Source organism: Oncorhynchus masou, unplaced genomic scaffold, assembly GCF_036934945.1.
Source record: "Oncorhynchus masou masou isolate Uvic2021 unplaced genomic scaffold, UVic_Omas_1.1 unplaced_scaffold_1493, whole genome shotgun sequence".
Classification (NCBI taxonomy): domain Eukaryota; kingdom Metazoa; phylum Chordata; class Actinopteri; order Salmoniformes; family Salmonidae; genus Oncorhynchus; species Oncorhynchus masou.
In genome coordinates this window covers 1-24,909 of record NW_027004934.1, presented here as the reverse complement: position 1 = coordinate 24,909, position 24,909 = coordinate 1, and the positions used below count along the sequence as shown (strand labels likewise).

The 24,909-nt window shown below is 48.1% G+C and overlaps 1 pseudogene; it reads right to left on the bottom strand.

The window, feature by feature from the left end:
- Positions 1-22,433, bottom strand: part of LOC135531023 (ubiquitin carboxyl-terminal hydrolase 22-like) — a 35,072-nt pseudogene extending 12,639 nt beyond the window's left edge.
- Between the last annotated feature and the right edge of the window lie 2,476 nt (positions 22,434-24,909).

Below are 24,909 nucleotides of genomic sequence, written 5' to 3'. Positions count from 1 at the left end.
GAAAGTAGTTAGAAATAGTTAATTAAGTTAATATTACTATTATTATTAGTAGTAGTAGTAGCAGCAGTAGTAAAGGGAAATAGTTAGATTAAAAGTAATATTACTATTATTATTATTAGTAGTAGTAGTAGCAGCAGTAGTAAAGGGAAATAGTTAGATTAAAAGTGAATATTACTATTATTAGTAGCAGCAGTAGTAAAGGGAAATAGTTAGATTAAAAGTGAATATTATTATTAGTAGTAGTAGAAGCAGAAGTAGTAGTAGTAGTAGTAGTAGTAGTTGTAGTAAAGGGAAATAGTTAGATTAAAAGTGAATATTATTATTAGTAGCAGCAGTAGTAAAGGGAAATAGTTAGGTTAAAAGTGAATATTATTATTAGTAGTAGTAGAAGCAGAAGTAGTAGTAGTAGTAGTAGTTGTAGTAAAGGGAAATAGTTAGATTAAAAGTGAATATTATTATTAGTAGTAGTAGTAGCAGTAGTAGCAGCAATAGTAGTAGCAGCAGCAGTAGTAAAGGGAAATAGTTAGATTAAAAGTGAATATTATTATTATTATTAGTAGTAGTAGTAGCAGCAATAGTAGTAGTTGTTGTAGTAGTAAGTAGTACTAGCATCAGCAGTAGTAGTAATAGTAGCAGTAGTATTAGTAGCAGTATTAATAGCAGTATTAGTTAGTAGCAGCAGTAGCAGTAATAGAAGTAGCAGAAGTAGTTGTAGCAATAGCAGCAGTAGTATTAGAAGCAGTAGTATTAGTAGCATTAGCAGTAGTAGTATTAGTAGCCGTAGTATTAGTAACAGTATTAGTAGCATTAGCAGTAGTAGTATTAGTAGCATTAGCAGTATTAGTAGCAGTATTGGCAGCAGTATTAGTAGCAGTATTAGTAGCAGAAGAGGGAAAGCACTATTTGACTTAAATGTGATTAGCAGTAATGGTACAGGAAAATACTTAACTTAAATGTGGTTAGTTTGTGTGGGGTTGTTCAGGGTTGTTAACACTAAGAATGTGTATGGATGGAATTGACCTCTAGAGTTGGGGTCAATTAAATCTAAATTGACGGCAATCTAACATTGTGTTCAGTCGGCCACACAAAACATTTTGCAACAACAAATGGACATCTGTGTTCATATTGGACACGTTCAGGTAGTAGCAGTAGTTGTACAGGTAGTTCTAAACATGATGTGGGTATTGAACTGCAATCCCACAGAAATTCCACAACCAAATCAACAAGAGTAACTTGACTGAAATGGATCCTCAGGGTTATGTTCAGTGGGGAGAAAACATTTGGAAATGGATTGAAACCTGGAGGTACTACCTGAACTTGTTCAATAACACAACCTTTTGTTTTCCTCTGAAAAAAACCTGTTTTGCTACAGTGTACCCCACTGAACACAGTCAAAATATTTTACAATAGAAAACAAATAGTTGTGTTTTTCTATTGGTAGTCCCTCCCTGCTCCAGTCTTTCCTTCAGTCTGTTTCCTAAAGAAAGGACCGTGGAGTCTGGTGTCTGACGACCCCTTCACTGTCCAACACGTCCTTGATGCTGGCCTTTGTGATGATGGCGTCGTCACACTTGAACCACTGGTCCTTGTGTTGGCGGATGAAGCTGGTGTAGTGACCACTCTCCAGGGTGCCCTGGTGGTTCACCACCGCAAACAGAGAATACCTGCTCCACCACAACACACAGTTAAACAGAGAATACCTGCTCCACCACGACACACAGTTAAACAGAGAATACCTGGTCCACCACAACACACACACAGAGAGACAGTTAAACAGAGACTACCTGCTCCACCACAACACACACACAGAGACAGTTAAACAGAGACTACCTGGTCCACCACAACACACACACAGAGACAGTTAAACAGAGACTACCTGGTCCACCACAACACACACACAGAGACAGTGGACAGTTAAACAGAGACTACCTGGTCCACCACAACACACACACACACAGACAGTTAAACAGAGACTACCTGGTCCACCACAACACACACACAGAGACAGTTAAACAGAGACTACCTGGTCCACCACAACACACACACAGAGACAGTGGACAGTTAAACAGAGACTCCCTGGTCTACCACAACACACACACAAAGACAGTTAAACAGAGACTATCTGGTCCACCACAACACACACACAGAGACAGTGGAGAAGGAAGCGAGGTTGACTTTAAGTACTTTATAGCACAGCAGGTGGTATATATTGACTTCACCTGATTATTCTGGCTTCACCTATTCCTCTTAGTTTACACATCCATTTCTCTGACCATGTCAACGAGTCAGAGGGACAGTCAATGGCCTTCATCCAATCCATGAAAACAGTCACAGGGACCATGGTGATGAACACTCCTGTACCAACTAGACATGGTACTGTATAACACGGACCCATTCAACCCTGGTAAATGTCTGGGATAACCAATGCCATTGGAACCACCATGGAGGACAAAAATGGAGCTCCATTTAATAGTGTTTAAATTGATTTCATTTGGGAGTCGGACTAGGAAGCTCCACGCCGTTAGCATTCGCTGTTGCGCTAGAATGGAAACAGTTATGAGATGAATCTAGCTTTTTTTCCTGTGCTTCCGTTCTCAAATAAATGTCAAACGGCAGACATGGAAACCCATCAACATTAGAATAAGGTGTTATTCAGACCAGGCTTCAAATACTAGTGGAAATGTCAAGTCCATTCAGCGGTGGTTTTAGCTCGTCTGGAGTGCTGGGTGGGGCCATGTTTGCACTTTTTCAACGATTTTCTTGGTTCCGTTGTGCAAGGCAAGCTCAATCAAGCCCAGACAGATCAAATGTTTAAACAACATTTCAATCTTACTTGAAGCCAGATCTGGTGCTGTTTACTGGTGATATGTTGTTTACCATAACAGAATAAACATCAACATACTTACTTATTGTCGTTGTTTAATACTTCTACTGTCTGTTGATACTGGCCATTCATCCTGCTCTCCTTACTGTAGAGGACAGAGACACTGTCACATGCTAATATCAAATGACAACCACGACACTGACACGGGACAGTGAGAAGAACATCATCCAACATACATGGTTACAGTTGACTTGAAACATCCAGGTTACATAAAGGCATTCAGTCTCACAGTGAAGGCTACATTTCTATAGCAGTCATTAAGCTGATGCTCTTATCCCCTGTGACGTAAAGTGTTTTCATCTTAAGGTAGCTGGGTGAGAAACCCACATATCAGTCAGTCATAGTGAGCTCCTGTTTCCTCAACAAAGTCAGTGGTAGTAGGAGTGTTAGTTCAAGAGTGACTGTTACTACAATAAGTTATGTCACCGTTTACAGTGTTATGAAGGAAAGTGTTTCCACATACTAAAATTCTGTCATGAGTATTCAGACATAATACTGTGTCTTGGTTTGATTGATCGATTGATTTTGGGGCCAAGACATTTCTCCAGTTACAAACTATTTAAAGTACAAAGAACCCCAGAGGATGACATGAAAGTGTCCCACACACCCACTAGGTGGCAGGGGTGTCCTGCATAATAAGCAGACAGACAGGAGAGCCTCCTACACTCTCTATTTCTCTGCCGCTCACTACAGCCAGAGCCCCATGACTCCCGAACACTACAGCCAGAGCCCCATGACTCCTGAACACTACAGCCAGAGCCCCATGACCCCGAACACTACAGCCAGAGCCCCATGACTCCCGAACACTACAGCCAGAGCCCCATGACTCCCGAACACTACAGCCAGAGCCGCATGACTCCCGAACACTACAGCCAGAGCCGCATGACTCCCGAACACTACAGCCAGAGCCGCATGACCCCGAACACTACAGCCAGAGCCCCATGACTCCCGAACACTACAGCCAGAGCCCCATGACTCCCGAACACTACAGCCAGAGCCCCATGACTCCCCGAACACTACAGCCAGAGCCCCATGACTCCCCAACACTACAGCCAAGAGCCCCATGACCCCCGAACACTACAGCCAGAGCCCCATGACCCCGAACACTACAGCCAGAGCCCCATGACCCCGAACACTACAGCCAGAGCCCCATGACCCCGAACACTACAGCCAGAGCCCCATGACTCCCGAACACTCAGCCAGAGCCCCATGACCCCCACTACAGCCAGAGCCCCATGACTCCGAACACTACAGCCAGAGCCCCATGACTCCCGACCAGCCAGAGCCGCATGATCAAAGCCAGAGCCCCATGACCCCGAACACTACAGCCAGAGCCCCATGACCCCGAACACTACAGCCAGAGCCCCATGACCCCGAACACTACAGCCAGAGCCCCATGACCCCGGAACACTACAGCCAGAGCCCCATGACCCCCGAACACTACAGCCAGAGCCCCATGACCCCCGAACACTAGGAGCCAGAGCCCCATGACTCCCGAACACTCCAGCCAGAGCCCCATGACTCCCGATCCAGCCAGAGCCCCATAGGAAGCCAGAGCCCCATGATCCCGAACACTCCAGGGAAGGCCCATGACTCCGATAGACTCCAGCCAGAGCCCCATGACTCCCGAACACTCCAGCCAGAGCCCCAAGACTCCCGAACACTACACAGCCAGAGCCCCATGGCATACGAACACTCCAGCCAAGGGAGCCCCATGACTCCCGACACAGCCAGAGCCCCATGACTCCCGAACACTACAGCCAAGCCCCATGACTCCCGATAGACTAGTAGCCAGAGCCGCATGACCCCCGACACACTACAGCCAGAGCCCCACGATAGACACTACAGCCAGAGCCCCATGACTCCGACACTCCAGGAAGAGCCCCATGACTCCCGAGACAGTGTGGCCAGAGCCCCATGACTCCCGAACACTAGGGAAGGCAGAGCCCCATGACAGTAGGAAGGCACTACAGCCAGAGCCGCATGATCAAAGATGTTCAATGCCGAACAGACAGTAGGAAGGCAGGGTATATGATAGACAGTAGGAAGGCGGGGTATATGATAGACAGTAGGAAGGCGGGTATACGATAGACAGTAGGAAGGCAGGGTATATGATAGACAGTAGGAAGGCAGGGTATACTGATAGACAGTAGGAAGGCAGGGTATATGATAGACAGTAGGAAGGCAGGGTATACGATAGACAGTAGGAAGGCAGGGTATACGATAGACAGTAGGAAGGCAGGGTATACGATAGACAGTAGGAAGGCAGGGTATACGATAGACAGTAGGAAGGCAGGGTATACGATAGACAGTAGGAAGGCAGGGTATACGATAGACAGTAGGAAGGCAGGGTATACGATAGACAGTAGGAAGGCAGGGTATACGATAGACAGTAGGAAGGCAGGGTATACGATAGACAGTAGGAAGGCAGGGTATATGATAGACAGTAGGAAGGCAGGGTATACGATAGACAGTAGGAAGGCGGGGTATATGATAGACAGTAGGAAGGCAGGGTATATGATAGACAGTAGGAAGGCAGGGTATATGATAGACAGTAGGAAGGCGGGGTATATGATAGACAGTAGGAAGGCGGGGTATATGATAGACAGTAGGAAGGCGGGGTATACGATAGACAGTAGGAAGGCAGGGTATACGATAGACAGTAGGAAGGCAGGGTATACGATAGACAGTAGGAAGGCAGGGGTATATGATAGACAGTAGGAAGGCAGGGTATACGATAGACAGTAGGAAGGTGGGTAGGATGGAGAACACACAGCGGGGTATACACTCATCATTATTTTATAGTGCGGGAGCACGTAGGAGTGAGGGTTTTTTATTTCCAAACCAGAGCTTAGATCTGCAGTGTGAAGTGCAGTGTGTGTGTGTGAGACCTCACCTGGAAGCTATGAAAGGTGTCATGTCCAGCTCTAGAGGGAAGGAGACATAGGTGGTGATCTTCCTCCTCAGTTTGGCAGAGTGTTCAAACCGCTAGACCCCAGGAGGTAGGAGGGAGAGAAGAGAAGAGAGGGGAGAAGAGAAGGGAGAGGATAGAAGAGAGGGGGAGAGGGAGAGAAGAGAGGGGGAGAGGAGAGAGAAGAGAGGGGAGAGAGGGAAGATAGAAGAGGAAGGCAGGGAAAGAAGAGGGAGAGAAGGAGGGAGATGAAAGACAGAGGAAGAGGGGATATGATAGAAGAGGAAAGAGCAGAGTATAGATAGGAAAAGAGAAGAGTGGAGGAGGGAAAGAGAGAGGGGGCAGAAAGGAGAGGGAGGGAGACGAAGAGGGGAAAGAGAGAGAAGTGGGGAAAAGAGAGAGAAGGGGGAAAAGAGAGAGAAGGGGGGCTCTAAAAGGAGAGAGGGGGTGAAAGAGGAGAGTGGGGGAAAAAGAGAGAGAAGGGGGAAAAGAGAGAGAGGGGGAAAAGAGAGAGGGGAAAAGAGAGAGAGAGGGGGAGAAGAGAGAAGAGGGGGGAAAAGAGGAGAGAAGGGGGAAGAGAGAGAGAGAAGGGGGAAAGAGGAGGAAGAGGGAGGAAAAGAGAGAGAAGGGGGCAGAGAGAGAGGGGGAAAGAGAGAGAAGGGGGGAAGAAAGGAGAGAAGGGGGAAAAGGGGGAAAAGAGAGAGGGGGAGGGGCAGAAAGGAGAGAAGGGGGAAAAGGGGGAAAGAGAGAGAAGTGGGGGGCAGAAAGGAGAGAATAGGGGGAAAAGAGGAAAGAGAAGAGAGTGGGGGGTCAGAAAGGAGAGAAGGGGGAAAAGGGGGAAAAGAGCGAGAAGGGGGCAGAAAGGAGAGAAGGGGGAAAACAAATCCTTCTACCAGAGAGAAGGGGAGCAGATAGGAGAGATTGGCAGATAGGAGAGAGGGGGCAGATAGGAGAGGGGGGCAGATAGGAGAGAGGGGGCAGATAGGAGAGAAGGGGCAGATAGGAGAGAGGAAAAGAGAGAGAAGGGGGGAAAGAGAGAAAGGGAAAAGAGAGAGAAGGGGGGGGCAGAAAGGAGAGAGGGGGAAGAGGGAGAGGGGGTAGAAGGAGAGCAGAGGGGAGGGAAGAGAGAGCAAGACATTATTTAGACTCCTCCCTGATCTTCTTGTCATTCTGAAGGGAGGGATTACGTGACTGAGAAGTAGAGAGCTCTGTCAGACTGGAGCCCTGATGGTAATAGATGGATCAGTCTGAAGAGAAGAGAGATTCCCACGTTCAGCATAGTCCTAGGAACATTTTTAAAAGTTTATGTATGGCTTCCCCATACTCCATAAATAAACCGTGTAGAAGACTGTGTGTGAGAGCTGTGTGTGTGTAGTGACAGTAATGGAAGGCAAATCTTTCCACACACAAATCCTTCTACCAGTAGTTATAATAGGGATCTATAAGTATACAGTGAGAATGCATTGTGTAACATGATATTTTCTTATATTCGTATATTTCAATATATTTATTACATATTATTATACTTCATTATTATATGATAAGTTCTTATATTATTTTTCAATAGATTGTCCTTAGTGGTCATGGCTGGTCCTTAGTGGTCCTCTTGTGATTGGCTAGGAGCAGAGAGAGACTCACTTTGAGATGGAAACACGCCACGATGGGGAGCTTCTTCATCGTCAGCTGTTTGGTGGACTCCTGGTAACTATGGCAACCGCCACATTTGATTTTGGCACTGCTTCCTAGATGCTCAGGCCGAGGAACCTGCAGAAAAGAGGGAGTATTAAGGAAAGACTGATTAAGAGAAAGACTGAGAGAACAGAGAGCGAGGAGAGAACGAGAGAGCGAGAGCTTGAGGAGCGGAGAGCTTGAGCGAGAGAGCTTGAGGAGAGCGAGAGCGCATGAGGAGAGCGAGGAGAGCGAGAGAGCGAGAGGAGAGCGAGAGAGCTAGAGAGCTTGAGGAGAGCGAGAGAGCTTGAGGAGAGCGAGAGAGCTTGAGAGGAGAGCGAGAGAGCGAATGAGAGAGCTTGAGGAGCGCAGGAGGAGAGCTTGAGGAGAGCGATGAGAGCGAGAGAGCACGAGGAGAGCGAGATAGCACGAGCGAGAGAGCTTGAGGAGAGCGAGAGAACGAGAGAGCTTGAGGAGAGCGAGAGAACGAGAGAGCTTGAGGAGAGAGAGAGCGAGCGAGCGCATGAGGAGAGCGAGCACGAGCGCATGAGGAGAGCGAGCACGAGCGCATGAGGAGAGCGAGCACGAGCGCATGAGAGCGAGCGAGCACGAGCGCATGAGAGCGAGAGAGCACGAGCGCATGAGGAGCGAGACGAGCATTAGAGAGGAGAGCGGAGAGAGCATGAGGGAGAGAAAGGATGGAGGAGAGAGCATGAGGAGAGCGAGCACGAGCATGAGGAGAGAGAGAGAGCATGAGGAGAGCGAGCATGAGCGCATGAGAGAGAGGAGAGGACGGAGGAGAGAGAGAGAGAGAGATGAGGAGAGAGCACGAGCGCATGAGAGCGAGAGAGAGAGCGCATGAGAGCATGAGGAGAGCGCAGAGAGCGATGAGAAGAGCGAGAGAGCATGAGGAGAGCATGGGGAGAGAAAGCATGAGAGTGAGAGAGCATGAGGAGAGCAGAGAGCAGGAGGAGAGAGCATGAGGAGAGAGAGAGAATATGAGGAGAGAGAGAGAAGCATGAGGAGAGAGAGAGAGCATGAGGGAGAGAGAGAGCAAGGAGAGCGAGAGAGAGAAGCATGAGGAGAGCGAGAGAGCATGAGGAGAGCGATAGAGCATGAGGAGAGAGAGAATATGAGGAGAGAATATGAGGAGAGAATATGAGGAGAGAATATGAGGAGAGAGAGAGAATATGAGGAGAGAGAGAGAATATGAGGAGAGAGAGAATATGAGGAGAGAGTATGAGGAGAGAGAGAGAGAGAGAGAGAAGGAAGGGTGAGAAAGGGGTGGAGGAAGAGAGAAAGAGGGAAGATAATACATACAGAGGGTACAGAGACAGATAATGTAGAAACACACTGAGTGTACATAACATTAGGAACACCTTCCTAATATTAAGCTGCACCCCCTCAGAACAGCCTCAATCCCGCAGGGCATGGACTACAAGGTGTCGAAAGGGATGCTGGCCCATGTTGACTCCAATGCTTCCCACAGTTGTGTCAAGTTGGCTAGATGTCCTTTGGGTGGAGGACCATTCTTCATCCACACTGGAAACTGTTGAAAGTGAAAAACCCAGCAGCGTTGCAGTTCTTGACACTAAACACGCCTGGCACCTACTGCCTCCAACCCCGGATTCAACTGGTCAGTCTAAGTCATGGAGAGAGCAGGTGTTCCTAATGTTTTGTCCACTCAGCGTATTAAAAGACAGATATAAAGACAACAGAATGTGTTTGTAGTGATACATAACAGGTCAGTTTCCATGGTTACACTGCCAGAGGCTGCACTATAATGCTAAGCAGTGACCAGACCACGCCTGGATGGAACAGTGAAGCCAACCGTTTTCTGTAGGGGGGAAGCCAACACTGATGGTCAACGATGTGACTGAGGACTGATACTGGTCATCAGCCAGAGAGAAAGACTTCACACACTGCAGCACATGTTCCCAAGACAAGGACCCCATGAAGAAGAGCTGCTATTGGGCAAACGCTAAACGGGGACCTGAATAAACAAAAACAATCCAACCTCCACACTAGCATACCACTAAGAATGTGTGCCCAACACATTGCTTCATTCCTAGTGCTATGCCAAGTGTGGCTATTGGAACAGACCCCAAGTGTGTATACTGTAACAATGTGTTCACCCCTCAGAATCATGCCTGTCTGTGCCTTTAATGAGGCATGCTGCAGCAACCAGGCTGTGACTGGTGATGAAGTACAAGAGGAAGAGAGAGGAAGTGAGGACAGGTAACAGAGAAGATGGAAGATAAAGAGCAAATTGTCATTCATTAAATTACAGAGACAATTCAAAAAACAAATCCAATTTTGATAAACTCTCATATCTACTGGGTGAAATACCAGCAGCAAGATGTGTGACCTGTTGCCACAAGAAAAGGGCAACCAGTGACAAACAAACACCATTGTATACAGACATAATTTGAAATGTCTTAAATCTTTTGAAACTTTTTAAGTGTAATGTTTACAGTAAATGCTTCGGTGAAAGACCTGGGGACAGACAGTCGTTTGGTGTGCTCTACCTGCGTAGACAGTCTGTGAGCGTGGTGGCCCCTGAAAGGTGGCTCTCTCCGTTGACCGTTGAGCCGTCTCCCCCGGGGCTAAGGGGCCAGAAGGGAGTGGACGAGCCCGGCAGGTCCAGACTGATGTCCCAGAATGGGTCTATCGTGGTGGACACACCGCTAGAGGGGAGACAGCCAATGAGATACATCATGTGTGTATGGGTGAGTTATGGAGGTAATAAAGACTGGTGTGTGTTGTTAGTAGTCATGGGGAAGGGTGATAGATGGTCATGGTGCATAAGCTTTTATCCACACTGTGTGTGTGTGTGTGTGTGTGTGTGTGTGTGTGTGTGTGTGTGTGTGTGTGTGTGTGTGTGTGTGTGTGTGTGTGTGTGTGTGTGTGTGTGTGTGTACATACATTCGGTTCAGCCAAGCACACCAGTTTGCAATTCAATAGAGTGATACAAAGATAGGTGGTCTCCGCCCAGTAGGGGGATATTACCACCGTCTCCCGGTCCAGTAGGGGATATTACCACCCCGTCTCCTTCCAGTTAGGGGGATATTACCACCGTCTCCTTCCAGTTAGGGGGATATTACCACCGTCTCCTTCCAGTTAGGGGATATTACCACCGTCTCCTTCCAGTTAGGGGATATTACCACCGTCTCCTTCCAGTTAGGGGATATTACCACCGTCTCCTTCCAGTTAGGGGGATATTACCACCGTCTCCTTCCAGTTAGGGGGATATTACCACCGTCTCCTTCCAGTTAGGGGATATTACCACCGTCTCCTTCCAGTTAGGGGATATTACCACCGTCTCCTTCCAGTTAGGGGGATATTACCACCGTCTCCTTCCAGTTAGGGGGATATTACCACCGTCTCCTTCCAGTTAGGGGGATATTACCACCGTCTCCTTCCAGTTAGGGGGATATTACCACCGTCTCCTTCCAGTTAGGGGGATATTACCACCGTCTCCTTCCAGTTAGGGGGATATTACCACCGTCTCCTTCCAGTTAGGGGGATATTACCACCGCCTCCTTCCAGTTAGGGATATTACCACCGTCTCCTTCCAGTTAGGGGGATATTACCACCGTCTCCTTCCAGTTAGGGGGATATTGCCACCGTCTCCTTCCAGTTAGGGGGATATTACCACCGTCTCCTTCCAGTTAGGGGATATTACCACCGTCTCCTTCCAGTTAGGGGGATATTACCACCGTCTCCTTCCAGTTAGGGGGATATTACCACCGTCTCACTTCCAGTTAGGGGGATATTACCACCTTCCTTCCAGTTAGGGGGATATTACCACCGTCTCCTTCCAGTTAGGGGGATATTACCACCGCTCCTTCCAGTTAGGGGGATATTACCACCGTCTCCTTCCAGTTAGGGGATATTACCACCGTCTCCTTCCAGTTAGGGGGATATTACCACCGTCTCCTTCCAGTTAGGGGGATATTACCACCGTTAGGGGATATTACCACCGTCTCCTTCCAGTTAGGGGGATATTACCACCGTCTCCTTCCAGTTAGGGGGATATTACCACCGTCTCCTTCCAGTTAGGGATATTACTCTCCTTCAGTGGGAGGATATTACCTCTCCTTCCAGTTAGGGGGATATTACCACCGCCTCCTTCCAGTTAGGGATATTACCACCGTCTCCTTCCAGTTAGGGGGATATTACCACCGTCTTCCAGTTAGGGGATTTTACCAGTTAGGGGGATATTACCACCGTCTCCTTCCAGTTAGGGGGATATTACCACCGCCTCCTTCCAGTTAGGGGGATATTACCACCGTCTCCTTCCAGTTAGGGATATTACCACCTCCTTAGGGGGATATTACCAGTCTCCTTCCAGGGGGATATTACCACCGTCTCCTTCCAGTTAGGGGATATTACCACCGTCTCCTTCCAGTTAGGGGGATATTACCACCGTCTCCTTCCAGTTAGGGGGATATTACCACCGTCCTTCCAGTTAGGGGGATATTAGGGGACTGCCTCCTTCCAGTTAGGGGGATATTACCACCGTCTCCTTCCAGTTAGGGGGATATTACCACCGTCTCCTTCCAGTTAGGGGGATATTACCACCGTCTCCTTCCAGTTAGGGGGATATTACCACTGTCTCCTTCCAGTTAGGGGGATATTACCACCGTCTCCTTCCAGTTAGGGGGATATTACCACCGTCTCCTTCCAGTTAGGGGGATATTACCACCGTCTCCTTCCAGTTAGGGGGATATTACCACCGTCTCCTTCCAGTTAGGGGGATATTACCACTGTCTCCTTCCAGTAGGGCGCTTTTACCATCGTCTACGTCTAGTTAGGGGGATATTACCCTAAGTGTAGGGAGCTAGCCCTACGGCCAGGTATTCTGGAGCTAGCCCTACGGCCAGGTATTCTGGAGCTAGCCCTACGGCCAGGTATTCTGGAGCTAGCCCTCGGCCAGGTATTCTGGAGCTGGGCCAGCTGGAGCTAGCCCTACGGCCAGGTATTCTGGAGCTAGCCCTACGGCCAGGTATTCTGGAGCTAGCCCCACGGCCACGGCTAGCCCTACGGCCAGGTATTCTGGAGCCCTATTCTGGAGCCCTAGGTATTCTGGAGCCCCTAGGTATTCTGGAGCCCTACGGCCAGGTATTCTGGAGCCAGCCCCACGGCCAGGTATTCTGGCTAGCCCTAGGCCAGGTATTCTGGAGCTAGCCCTACGGCCAGGTATTCTGGAGCTGGCTCTCGGCCAGGTATTCTGGAGCTAGCCCTTATTCTGGAGCTAGCTTCTGTGTGTGTGTGGCCAGGTGTGGCTGAGCCCGGCTAGCTGTGTTGCACTGTGTAGAGTGCAGTTGAGTGCCCTAGAGTACAGTGAGCTCTGTGTAAATGTGACAGGACAGCCCAGCATCTAGAGAACCTCCTCCCAACAGCAGCTTCACCAGGAGGGGAGGACATGACTTAAATATGAGAGGAGTGCAGTGAAGCGGCAGTGTTGGGGAGACTGGTAAAGATGAGAGCAGGTTAGAAAAGGGTCACTCCAGACTGATACATCAGGATAGTGTTGGGGAAAAAGGATGGAGGGAGGCTGAGATCAGGGGAAAAGGATGGAGGGAGGTAGCTGAGATCAGAGGAAGAAGGGTGAGGGGGTAAGATGGAAGAGGATGCAGAGGAGAAGAGGGAGAAGGAGGTGAGGTGAAAGCAGAGGAAGGGAGTTCTTGCCTCTTGGCAATGTAGGAAGTCCTTTGAGAGGATGTCAAAATGTCAAACGTGAGTATTTTAGCAGTCTTGACACATATAACCTTCACTTTCTTACACACTCTCTCACCCCCCCACACACACACACAGATTTTAAACATGGGGGATGTTGGCTAGTGGAAAGAACACGGAATGAGGCACACACTTACTGGCAGACTTGACAGGTCACGTCTGATTGGAGGCCGCCAGTGAAAATTTGGTCAATGATGCAGCTACAGTGGTTTGGATTGTTGGCCTTCTTCCCGTTGTCGTCTCCTAGGTAACAGAACACAGAGACAGATGGAGAGCGAGCACACATCAACACAGTGGACACCTTTGCACTTTTAAAGGACTCTTTCACTCTCTCACCCCCCCTTCTCACTGTCTGTCACCCTCTGTGTCGCACCCCCTCCCCCTTTGTCCCCCCACTCTGTCACACCCCCCACCCCTCGCTCTCTCCCCACTGCAGTGAAGCCTGTCTAGCACCTCTAAACTCCCTCTACAATTCTGGCGAATCAGAAGCCTCCTTACTGCCAGGTCCCTCCCTCTGTGTCATGGCGGTGCAGTGGGGCACATTATCATTCCACCCCACAATCCTCTCGGTCCCTTCGGTGCGTGGCATTGTCACTTCCCTTCAATCTTCCCCTTCAGTACATTTCCACTGGTGCTGAGTGCGGACAACACACTGCATTATGGGTAGATTTGACACAGACGTGTCTCCTCGGCTAAAGTGGAGTTTCAATTGACACGACTGAGGATTCAGCGCATGCAGAATTTATGCAGGCAGACAGACGTGACAAATCGGTTCTCTCTTCTAACCTATTTGAACTGTAGGAGAACAGATGATTTCCTTTTTACCCAGACGATTACAGTGTAGATCTCATACATTTTATCATCCATTTTGTCTTGATGAAACCCACTTGTCTCTATTCAGCTAGAATCAGAACATCTCCGTTCAGTTACACTGAAGAAATACAATATAGCACAACCTCAGCGTCACTTCCCTTTAACCATAACACAGTACTATAGTGTATTTATCAGTAAGTTAAATGAAACTTTCCCACAGTATTTAAGTAAGTCAGGACAGCGATACTTACGGGCGGTGTCTCCTTTACAGTGGCGGTGCAGCACGTCCAGTGCTGCGATGAGGAACTCGTGGGCATCCTGTTGCTCGTAGCCCGCTAAGTGACGTGCGTGAGTCCATACCAGGTGCAGCAGCCGGAAGGGAATGTGGGGCCAACGGTGGCCCGAGTAGAACTGTGGAGAGAAAGTAGGAAATGGGGAGGACAGGGATTTAACATCTGGCAGCCATGTTGTTAAATGTACCGAGACTCAACTTGTATCTTCACTGAAACATGTTTTTCTTTGTACAGCTGAGACCTTAGCACAGGGTTTCAAACCTTTCTGGAACCGTGACCCCATTTAGATATTTAAAACATTTCATGACCCTGGATAAGAGCACCATGTAAAAAAAAAAAAAGTGTTGTAGTCAATGGACAATGTTCACTTTTTTATTTGGAGCTTTGACAGTCTATTACAAATCCATTTACAGTACTATGACAGTCTATTACCAATCCATTTACAGTACTATGACAGTCTATTACAAATCCAATTACAGTAAGTACTATGACTGTCTATTACAAATCCATTTACAGTACTATGACAACAGTCTATTACAAAATCAGTTTACAGTACTATGACAGTCTATTACAAATCCGTTTACAGTACTATGACAGTAAGTACTCTTATTACAAATCCGTTTACAGTACTACTATGACAGTCTCTTACAAATCTGTTTCAGTACTTTGACAGCATTTCTATCTGAAGGAAGTCTGGTTTGAAGTGACTGAAATGCATCAGAAAGGTATTGGGAAGTTCAGAAGATGCTCAGGCAATCATTTTGTTTGATCTTCTATGTAGAAAACATCAAACGCTATTATTTGTTAGTGAATGCTAGTTACTGAACTTCCAGAGAGGGTGGGTCAAACCAGACTGCTGAATCTCCAGGTTGCTATGGGGATAGGATGACTGACAGTCTAGGTCAGGGTGTGAGATGGAGAGAACACCATAATGAAAGGAGTGCTCTGCTTGAATGCACAACCAAGCCCTGCCTATTACGGCACACACACACACACACACACACCTTTAATCTCCTGACTCTTGACTCTCCTTCTGAGGCCTGATTGAGATTTGAGGAAATCACGCACGCACTAACAAGCTTATATCTTGTATCTTACAGGCTCTTTGGTCCTCCGCTGCAGCTTGAAGCAGGCTGACAAACCAAAGAGTCTATAAAAAGGAAGACAGGGAGGGGCTGATCAAAGACCAACTCCTCCCTGGCTGAGAGGAGCTGTGTATGGGTACAAAGTCAGAGGAACAGCCCCTCTTCCTGGTACTGATGATGGTGCTGCATGCTCTAGGTTCAAAGGGAAAGAGGAACGCGTGGAGCAGGAATGAACAATGTGATTGGGAGAGAGGGAAGAGAAGTGTGTGTGAGAACAGAGATATGCTCTCTTGCTGAATAGTTCTCAGCAAGCACAAAGTTTGTTCTGAAACTTTTATTCTAGTTCCCATTGTAATATGACAAATATTCTCCAAGGGTATGCTTTTCACTTTTTCCTTGGTCTACTCCAGACACAAGTTCAATCACCATTCACTGTCACATCTGAACACCTGATTCAACTTGTCAACTCATCATCAGGCCCTCAATGAGTTGAACCAGGTGTTTGTTTATCTGGGGCTACAACAAAAGTGTGCTGTCGGGGTGGTGGAGGACTGGAGTTGGGAACTACTGACATAGACTGACCAGGTGAATCCAGGGAAAGCTATGAGCCCTTACTGATGTCACTTGTTAAATACACTTCAAATCAGTGTAGCTGAAGGGAAGGAGACAGTGTAAAGAAGGATGTTTAAGCCTTGACTATGTCATGGAAAGAGCAGGTCTAACATTCTGTACACACTCAGTGTATATACACCAGAGAGTGGGGGGGGGTGAGGAGACACCTGAGCACCAGTTCTATAATGATCAGGGAGCATTGAGTTTAGTAGATGTAATCTAACCAACTGACTGTACTAAACACATTCAGAACGGTGAACGATGGTAAGGAGCCTAGCATTTAGAGATAAAGTATGGAGACAGACAATCCCCCACCCTCACACAGACTGGTGAGTTGAGTTTAAACAAAATGCCAAATAGTGCAGCTGTATAATATGGCAGGGCATTCTTCTTGAACTCTGTTCATTTCTCTCAGACAGAGTTGTTTCCCTCCAGCTCCACAACGCAGTGATCCAGTCAGTCTGTTAGTCTGGAGAACATTCTGTTTTGATGTGGTTAGTCATTCCATTTCTATGTCTGACTGGCTGTAATTCCGTCTCATATGTTTTCATTTGGCCTCCCAAACCCTAGAAGACTGCATTTGACCGCCTAGGGTTGCAACATTCCAGTCTTTCCCAGAAATCCCTGTTGGAGGACTCCTCCTGATTATTCCCTCATGATTCCGGGAACTGGGATTCTCCAACAACAATTTCTGAAAACCTGGGAATTTGGGAATTTTTTAAGGAATTGAGCAGATTGCCACCCTATCCCCCCAGCTCCGGCCTTACCTCCTGAAAGAGCTGTGACATCTCACACACCAGACAGGAGTTGGACTGCATCTCACACTTGTGCCTGTCGGACAGGAAGAAGTCACGCAGCAGGGGGGTGTGGGTGAGGGCCTGGACGATGCAGTTCATGAAGCACGTGTTGCCCAGGTTGATCAACCCTCGTAAACCTTACGGGAGACGGGGGGGTGTAGAGAGAGAGGGGGAATGTGAAAAAGTAGGCCCATCTTCAGGACAAACAATCAAGAGAAGCACAGCTCTAACATTCACATCTCCTGTAACAGAGAGGAGGACATTACGCTCGAACATTCACATCTCCTGTAACAGAGAGGAGGACATTACGTTCTAACATTCACATCTCCTGTAACAGAGAGGAGGACATTACGCTCTGACATTCACTACTCCTGTAACAGAGAGGAGGACATTACGCTCTGACATTCACTACTCCTGTAACAGAGAGGAGGACATTACGCTCTGACATTAATTTACTTTATTTGACAGGGACAAAGACAAGTAATAAACAGTTTTTTAAATGTGCTAAATTTCGCCATGGTTTGGGCTGGGGTAATCGGCCATGGTTTGGGCTAGCGTAATCCAGCCATGGTTTGGGCTAGCGTAATCCAGCCATGGTTTGGGCTAGCGCAATACAGCCATGGTTTGGGCTAGCGTAATCAGCCATGGTTTGGGCTAGCGTAATCCAGCCATGGTTTAGGCTGGCGCAACCCAGCCATGGTTTGGGCTAGCGTAATCAGCAAAGGTTTGGGCTAGCGCAATTCAGCCATGGTTTGGGCTAGCGCAATTCAGCCATGGTTTGGGCTGGCGTAATCAGCCATGGTTTGGGCTAGCGTAATCAGCCATGGTTTGGGCTAGCGTAATCAGCCATGGTTTGGGCTAGCGTAATCCAGCCATGGTTTGGGCTGGCGTAATCAACCATGGTTTGGGCTAGCGTAATCCAGCCATGGTTTGGGCTAGCGTAATCCAGCCATGGTTTGGGCTAGCGTAATCCAGCCATGGTTTGGGCTTCAGCGTAATCCAGCCATGGTTTGGGCTAGCGTAATCCAGCCATGGTTTGGGCTAGCGTAATCCAGCCATGGTTTGGGCTAGCGTAATCCAGCCATGGTTTGGGCGCGTAATCCAGCCATGGGCTAGCGTAATCCAGCCATGGTTTGGGCTAGCGTAATCCAGCCATGGTTTGGCTAGCGTAATCCAGCCATGGTTTGGGCTAGCGTAATCCAGCCATGGTTTTTGGGCTAGCGTAATCCAGCCATGGTTTGGGCTAGCGTAATCCAGCCATGGTTTGGGCTAGCGTAATCCAGCCATGGTTTGGGCTAGCGAATCCAGCCATGGTTTGGGCTAGCGTAATCCAGCCATGGTTTGGGCTAGCGTAAATCCAGCCATGGTTTGGGCTAGCGTAATCCAGCCATGGTTTGGGCTAGCGTAATCCAGCCATGGTTTGGGCTAGCGTAATCCAGCCATGGTTTGGGCTTCAGCGTATCCAGCCATGGTTTGGGCTAGCGTAATCAGCCATGGTTGGGCTAGCGTAATCCAGCCATGGTTTGGGCTAGCGTAATCCAGCCATGGTTTGGGCTAGCGTAATCCAGCCATGGCTCTGGCTAGCGAATCCAGCCATGGTTTGGGCTAGCGTAATCCAGCCATGGTTTGGGCCGTATCCAGCCATGGTTTGGCCTAGCGTAATCCAGCCATGGTTTGGGCTAGTGCAGATAAAAGCTGTGGTCCACCACAAAGGCCTGTGTGAACAGATCAGGTGAGGCCCAGTGTGGAGCCTGGGACTGGTCCAGTTGTTTGGCCCAGGAATAGAGCTCTGGGCTGGGGGTTAAACTCTCCAGACTCGACCCACTCCACACACCCCGAGACAGCTGGGCTGGCCTCTCTACGAATGTTTCATTACAGTGAGAGGGAGGAAGAGAACAAAGTAGGAAGACTCTACAAAATCAAGCGAGATAACTGCAGAGAGGAAAGAGATTGAGAGAGGAAGAATGAAACAGAGGCGTAAGTAAGTTTGAATCTGGTTTGAGAAACAGAGAGCGTCAGAGAAAGAGAAGAGACCATCCTTGTTGTGTGAACTTGTCATTGAAGAAGAACAGTGCATTCTCCTCCTCCCTACTCTGGGCTCCCTCCTCCTCTGTGGGTTCGTACTCTCTGCCTGCTGCCCTGTGGTGTTCATTACCCAGACACCTGGACTAGCCCAACATGGAAACACATAACAGACACCAGGACTATACAGACAACACCAGACACCTGGACTACACAGACACCACCAGACACCTGGACTACAGACACCACCACAGACACCTGACTACAGACACCACCACAGACACCTGGACTATACAGACACCACCACAGACACCTGGACTACACAGACACCACCACAGACACCTGGACTACAGACACCACCACAGACACCTGGACTATACAGACACCACCACAGACACCTGGACTACATAGACACCTACAGACACCACCACAGAACCTTTACAGACACCTGGACATACAGACAACACAGACACCTGGACTATACAGGCTACCACAGACAACACCACAGACACCTGGACTATACAGACACCACCACAGACACCTGGACTATACAGACACCTGGGAACACCTGGACTATGCAGACACCACCAGGGAACATCTGGACCCCATACAGACACCACCCGCACACCTGGACTATACAGACAACACCAGAGACACCTGGACTATACAGACACCACCACAGACACCTGGACTATACAGACACCACCACAGACACCTGGACAATACAGACAACACCACAGACACCTGGACTATACAGACAACACACGCCTGGGTGATGAAATCGACCCTGCTACTAGCACTTCATAAGGTTGTGCGGAGAGCGGACCAGCCTATATCTCACCGATGGTGCAGTTTGTAGTGATTTTCCTTCGCTTTGGATTGTGCCGTAATAACTCCAGCTCTCGCTTCGTAGGCTCCCACGTAGAGTATTTCTCCCCTACACCTGGTCACAAAGACAGAGACATCGTTGAGACATTGACCAAACCATCCATATTTTCATCCTGATCCGTGATAAAGGTAGCCTGGTCTCAGATATGTTTGTGCTGTCCTGCCAACTCCTATGGTAATTGTCACACCGGTGACCATAAGATTTGGCAAACAGATCTGGGACCAGGCTATGATGGAGATCTATTGCAGGGATTATTAACTAGATTTGGCCCGTGGGGAAAATGTTTTCTTGAGACGAATAGTTGGGGCCAGAACATAATGACAAAAATAATGGAGACTGGGCTATTTAAACCGATAGAATATTTGACTAAAACAATAATTTCAAACAGGTATTTGTATATGATCATGTGTCTATTATGAGTTGGAATATTTGGAAACAGATTTTCAAAAAATTAAAACAGTTGGGCCAGTTCTTGGTGTTTTGGTTGAGTGACATTGAGGAAACACGTCTGACAAACAGTCAATGCACAAGTCACCCAATGCAGGAAAACAGCAGTTGATGGCTTTGTTTATTTTATTTATTTAATAGGCAAGTCAGTTAAGAACAAATTCTTATTTTCAATGATGCCCACAGACAGTGAGTTAACTGCCTTGTTCAGGGCAAAAACGACAGACTTTCACATTGTCAGCTCGGGGATTTGATCCGGCAACTTTCGGTTACTAGTCAACGGCCTAACCACTACCTGCCGCCCCAGAGGATCCCAGCTTTCCATTCCTAACTTTATTTATTAGGGTCAACTCTTCAATATGTGAAAATGGATCTTTTAAAACCCAGAGTTTTTAGCAATACCATGATTAAGAATGTTAGCGCTCCGCAATTTGCCGTGAGTGCAGAGGAGAGTGGGTTAAATGTAACACGGATCATCTAACTTGGGGTAAAACACCACCTACCTCACAATCATTTCTTCAAATGGAATGACAGATTCATGGTGACATGAAGTGGTTTCTGTGAGAGGTACAGGCAGGTTTACCCCAAGTTACCCTAACAGGTAGGCTACAATAGATTCACTTGTTTCATTCACCAATAGGATCCTAACTAGATAAAAGATTACATTTGGGATCTAGCTAACGATTAGCCCAATAGGGTAAACCCAGACTGACTACCCCATGCTTCCGCCTATGTATTTATAGTCACTACGCTGCATCAGTTGAACTACAGTTGATAATGCTGATCGCTAATAGCATACCTGTTAATATGGACCATGTAAAGGCTATATGCCTGCCATGGTCCAATATGTTAAAATCACTTAAACAAATAATTGTACTAATACATGACCAAAAGTATACGGACACCTTGAACATCTCATTCCAAAATCATGGGCATTAATATGGAGTTGGTCACCCCTTTGCTGCTATAACAGCCTCCACTCTTCTGGGAAGGCTTTCTGCTGGGACTTGCTTCCATTCAGCCACAAGAGCATTAGTGGTCACTGATGTTGGGCGATTGGAAGCTTGGCTGCAGTCGCCGTTTCAATTTATCCCAAAGGTGTTTGATGGCCTTGAGGTCAGGGCTCTGTGCAGGCCAGTCAAGTTCTTCCACACTGATCTCAACAAACCATTTCTGTATGGACTTCGCTTTGTGCACGGGCACTGTCATGCTAAATCAGGAAAAGGCCTTCCCCGAACGGTTGACACAAAGTTGGAAGCACAGAATCATCAAGAATGCCGTAGCATTAAGATTTCCCTTCACTGGAACTAAGGGGCCGAGCCCGAACCAGGAAAAACAGCCATAGACCATCATTCCTCCTCCACAAACGTTATAGTTGGCACTACGCATTTGGGTTGGTAGCATTCTCCTTGCATCCACCAAAGCCCAGATTCGTCCGTCAGACTTCAGATGGTGAAGCCAATGCTTGGCGTGCGTATGGTGATCTTAAGGCGTGTGAGGCTGCTCAGCCATGGAAACCCATTTCATGAAACTCCGGCGAACAGTTGTCCTAACGTTGCTTCCACAGGCAGTTTGGAACTCGGTAGTGAGTGTTGCAACCAGGCGATTTTACGCACTACACGCTTTGCACTCAGCGGTCCCGTTCTGAGAGCTTGTGTGGCCACTTCATGGCTGAGCCATTGTTGCTCTAGACGTTTCCACTTCACAATAATAGCACTTACAGTTGACCAGGGCAACTCTAGGAGACAGAAGTGTGACAAACTAATTATTGGAAAGGTGGCATCCTAATATGGTGAAAGTCACTGAGCTCTTAAGTAAGGCCATTCTACTGTCAATGTTTGTCTATGGAGATTGCATGGCTGTGTGCTCGATTTTAAACACCTGTCAGCGAGTGTGGCTGAAATAGCTGAATCAATCATTTGAAGGGGTGTCCAGATACTTTTGTATTGTATGGCCCATAGTGTATGTGAATGCAGCTGCCACCTACTTTAAAATCACTGGATGCAGTTTATCATAGCTCCACACATTGTGATCTGTATGAAAGTGGTTAAATAAATAAAGGTTAAAATACATGAAGAAATAAATCAATTATTGACTGGGGGAGATAAAACAGACACAGAAAAGTAGCATTGCCTGAGCTGCTGGAGACCAGCAACACTGTACCTTGCAATTTCCAGGCACCTCTGTTCTTCTTTGGCAATCTGTTCCATCTCTTTGTCGTATATGTAGTCTTGGCACACGAAACAATATATTCCACCATATAATAAAGTCTATTGCTGGAAGGGAGAGAGAAGAAGGAATACAAAACCATTAGAACTAGATATTTCCTACAGAACAACAGCTTGTGTTGATTGCACGTCTAACCTCATCATTGATGTGGCCAGCATGAAGACAAGCACTTTCTGTGTGTTCCACTCCTCTATTGACTTGAGCCTTGTGTCGTTCCATGTCATTGCTGCTTGCATTGGAGAATTAGAGAACTATCACGTAGGGAAGGTGTGTGTGTGTGTGTGTGTGTCACAGAGTGTTTTTTTTGTAGGACTGTGTGTGCGTGCATGTCCATCACATCTACCTCCCCTGCTCTTTCCACTAGCCTATGTTCTCCAACACCATGGTAACAATACCTGGGTTCTTCTGTTGCCGTGACAACCTATTTATTCATAGGTTGCACCTCTGTCACTAAGCGTCATGCCACTTATGAAAGTTCTCAAGCCCTCTGACGGGCGCCATAGTGGTGCCATAAAGTGGTGATAGCGTCCGTTCAGAAAAGACTAGGGTTAACTACTATTTCATCTAAATTACACTATAGTGCCTGAAATACGATGACATTGCTAAAGTAGTCAAATATTTAGTAGGAAACTACTTTGCCAGCATTATCATGGTCGTCGAATTTACTTTAGCCAGATAACGTTGTCATTAGGGGCAGCAGGTAGCCTAGTGGTTAGAGAGTTGGGCCAGTAACCAGCAGGTAGCCTAGTGGTTAGAGCGTTGGGCCATTAACCAGCGGGTAGCCTAGTGGTTAGAGCGTTGGGCCAGTAACCAGCAGGTAGCCTAGTGGTTACATTACATTTACATTTAAGTCATTTAGCAGACGCTCTTATCCAGAGCGACTTACAAATTGGTGAATTCACCTTCTGACATCCAGTGGAACAGCCACTTTACAATAGTGCATCTAAATCATTTAAGGGGGGGTGAGAAGGATTACTTATCCTATTAGAGCGTTGGGCCAGGAACCAGCAGGTAGCCTAGTGGTTAGAGCGTTGGGCCAGTAATCAGCAGGTAACCTAGTGGTTTGAGCGTTGGGCCAGTAACCAGCAGGTAGCCTAGTGGTTAGAGCGTTGGGCCAGTAACCAGCAGGTAACCTAGTGGTTCGAGCGTTGGGCCAGTAACCAGCAGGTAACCTAGTGGTTCGAGCGTTGGGCCAGTAACCAGCAGGTAACCTAGTGGTTCGAGCGTTGGGCCAGTAACCAGCAGGTAGCCTAGTGGTTCGGCGTTAGGCCAGTAACCAGCAGGTAACCTGTGGTTCCAGTAACCAGCAGGTAGCCTAGTGGTTAGAGCGTTTGGCCAGTAACCAGCAGGTAGCCTAGTGGTTAGAGCGTTGGGCCAGTAACCAGCAGGTAGCCTGGTGGTTAGAGCGTTGGACCAGTAACCAGCAGGTAGCCTAGTGGTTCGAGCGTTGGGCCAGTAACCAGCAGGTAGCCTAGTGGTTAGAGCGTTTGGCCAGTAACCAGCAGGTAGCCTAGTGGTTAGAGCGTTGGGCCAGTAACCAGCAGGTAGCCTAGTGGTTAGAGCGTTAGACAGTAACCAGCAGGTAGCCTAGTGGTTAGAGCGTTGGGCCAGTAACCAGCAGGTAGCCTAGTGGTTAGAGCGTTGGGCCAGTAACCAGCAGGTAACCTAGTGGTTAGAGCGTTGGGCCAGTAACCAGCAGGTAGCCTAGTGGGTTAGAGCGTTGGGCCAGTAACCAGCAGGTAACCTAGTGGTTAGAGCGTTGGGCCAGTAACCAGCAGGTAGCCTAGTGGTTAGAGCGTTGGGCCAGTAACCAGCAGGCAGCCTAGTGGTTAGAGCGTTGGGCCAGTAACCAGCAGGTAACCTAGTGGTTAGAGCGTTGGGCCAGTAACCAGCAGGTAGCCTAGTGGTTAGAGCGTTGGGCCAGTAACCAGCAGGCAGCCCAGTGGTTAGAGCGTTGGAGCCAGTAACCAGCAGGTAGCCTAGTGGTTAGAGCGTTGGGCCAGTAAACAGCAGGTAACCTCGTGGTTAGAGCGTTGGGCCAGTAACCAGCAGGTAGCCTGTGGGTTAGAGCGTTGGGCCAGTAACCAGCAGGTAGCCTAGTGGTTAGAGCGTTGGGCCAGTAACCAGCAGGTAACCTAGTGGTTAGAGCGTTGGGCCAGTAACCACAGGTAGCCCAGTGGTTGTTGGGCCAGTAACCAGCAGGTAGCCTAGTGGTTAGAGCGTTGGGCCAGTAACCAGCAGGTAGCCTATGGTTAGAGCGCTGGGCCAGTAAACTGGCAGGCAGCCTAGTGGTTAGAGCGTTGGGCCAGTAACCAGCAGGTAGCCTAGTGTTAGGAGCGTTGGGCCAGTAACCAGCAGGTAACCTAGTGGTTAGAGCGTTGGGCCAGTAACCAGCAGGTAGCCTAGTGGTTAGAGCGTTGGGCACAGTAACCAGCAGGTAGCCCAGTGGTTAGAGCGTTGGGCCAGTAACCAGCAGGTAACCTAGTGGTTAGAGCGTTGGGCCAGTAACCAGCAGGC